This window comes from Lathyrus oleraceus, chromosome 7 (assembly GCF_024323335.1).
Source record: "Lathyrus oleraceus cultivar Zhongwan6 chromosome 7, CAAS_Psat_ZW6_1.0, whole genome shotgun sequence".
Lineage (NCBI taxonomy): Eukaryota > Viridiplantae > Streptophyta > Magnoliopsida > Fabales > Fabaceae > Lathyrus > Lathyrus oleraceus.
Window position 1 is genome coordinate 281,037,532 of NC_066585.1, and position 2,331 is coordinate 281,039,862.

Genomic DNA, 2,331 nt, shown 5'->3' on the forward strand with positions numbered 1-2,331 from the left:
CGGATTTCTATCCTATAAACAACCTACAACCCGGTTAAGGATAATCTTCCATGCGAGGTTATTATTCACGTTTTGACGGCTATGAATAAAATGTCTCATGCGCTCTTTGGTCGGAATCCTTTGTTGATCTTCTCCACAGAGTCAGATTCGTTTTCCCGTTGTGGAATCGAATGTCCATCCTATAAACAAGTCTGCTGTTCTAGCTTTCTTCAGGGTGATGAGTGTCTTGGAACACAAAACCAATTCACGATTTCGGATTTTATCCTACAAACAACCTACGACCCGGTTCAGGATAATCTCCCTTTGTGAGTATTCTATCCACGTTCTGACGGTAATGGATATTATATCTCGTTCACTCTCGAGTCAATCTTTTGATTGTTTTCTCCACAGAGTCAGATTCGTTTTCCCGTTGTGGATTCGAATGTCCATCCTATAAACAAGTCTGCTGTTCTAGCTTTCTTCAGGGTGATGAGTGTTTTGGAACACAAACCAATTCACGTCTTCGGATTTTATCCTACAAACAACCTACAACCCGGTTCAGGATAATCTTCCTTTAGTCAGATTCGTATTCCTTGTGGAATCGAATGTCCATCCTATAAACAAGTCTGTTGTTCTAGCTTTCTTCAGGATGATGAGTGTTTTGGAACACAAACCAATTCACGATTTCGGACTTTATCCTACAAACAACCTACAACCCGGTTCAGGATAACTTTCCATGCGAGTACATTATCTACGTTTTGACGGCTATAGATAATATATCTCATGCACTCTCTTGTCGAACACTTTGTTTGTTTCCCCAACTGAGTAAGATTTGCATTCTTTACAGAATCAAATATCCATCCTATAAACAAGTTTGCTTTCGCTCTCTTCAGGATGATGAGTGTTTTGGAACACACACCAATTCACGTCTTTGGTCGGTCACCTGTTACATACCTACAACCCGGTATCCTTGGTGTTCCTTCCTGATTTTTTGTTACCCTCATACCGGTAACACCGCATTCTTTGGTGCTTCCTCAGTGAAGTTTTCCCGTTGCTTCTCCCCAGGAGTCAGCTTGTGTCTCTCCAATGGATTTATTTTCCTTTGGATTTCTTTTCCCAGTGTGAGTCCTTCACTCCCCAGTGAGGCCTACAGTCTGTTTTCTGTTATCTTCTAATCAGAGTCGTGTCTTGTTCACGCTGTGTCAGTGTTGTTTATCCCCAACTAAAGTCTTGTCAGAGTCTCTGTTCCTGGTGAGTGTATTACTCCGATAGGATCGTCTTTTCTTCTGTGTTAACCATATTCCCCACAGAATTTGTGTCTTTTGCATACATACATTTGCATCATGAGGTCTCTTAGGGACCAAAATTTGTCTCATTACTGTTATTTAAGCCCATTCTACCGCGTCGAGATGAAGATTTCTAAACTTCACTTCTCCGGCTAGCATGACCTTAAATAGGGGCATCTGTAAGACCCCAATTTTGGCCCTAAGATCCCTCATGGCCCATATCATCTCATATCATAGCCTCAAGGATCATTGCATGCCTTTGCTTCCCTCCTAGTGGGTAGGTTGCCTTGTGTGTGTGGTTCTTGATCACCAAGCATGTTTTGCATTTGTATATTATTGCTTTTCATATGTTTATCATCCAAAAAGTACAAAAATATTGTCAGTCTAACCTTGTTGCTTGCAGTTGAAGCAATTATCAGCAATTAGGTCAAAGACAGTCAACAGTCAGTCAAAGCAATGGATGATGGCCATTCTTGCAGAATTTGGGCACCATGACCAATAATCAAGAGTTCACACAACTTGGGACATCATTGGAAATCAAGGTCTCAAGGAATTAGGGTTTGGAATTCATCAGAAGTGGTTCAATCATGCAAAACCCTAGAAAAGTCAACAGAAAGTCAAACTTGGTCAACTGGCCATTTAATCAGTGATTTGATGGATGGAATTGATTTGAAGGAGTTCATTCATGTCTATACAAGCCTCATATGTCATGTCCAACCTCATCATGGAAGAATTTGAAGTCAAACAGAAAATTTCCAGAAATGGAAACTGGACCTGTAACTGAAACCTGCCATAAATGGAAAGTCTTGATCCTCAAACTTACATCATGATACAAGCTTCAAATGAATTTTTGCCCAACATGAAAGTTGAAGATCTTGTTCTCCCATTTCCAAAAAGTCCAAGAACTCTCAATTCCCATGTGTGGTTGGCAAGTTATGATCGAATCGATTTCAGAAAATCTTGAACTTCAAAAGGCCATATCTCCCAAACCGTTTGGCCAATTTTGGTGGGGTTTTTTCCTACAAGTCACATTTGATCCCCTCTTTCCAAAAATATAAATTTCATG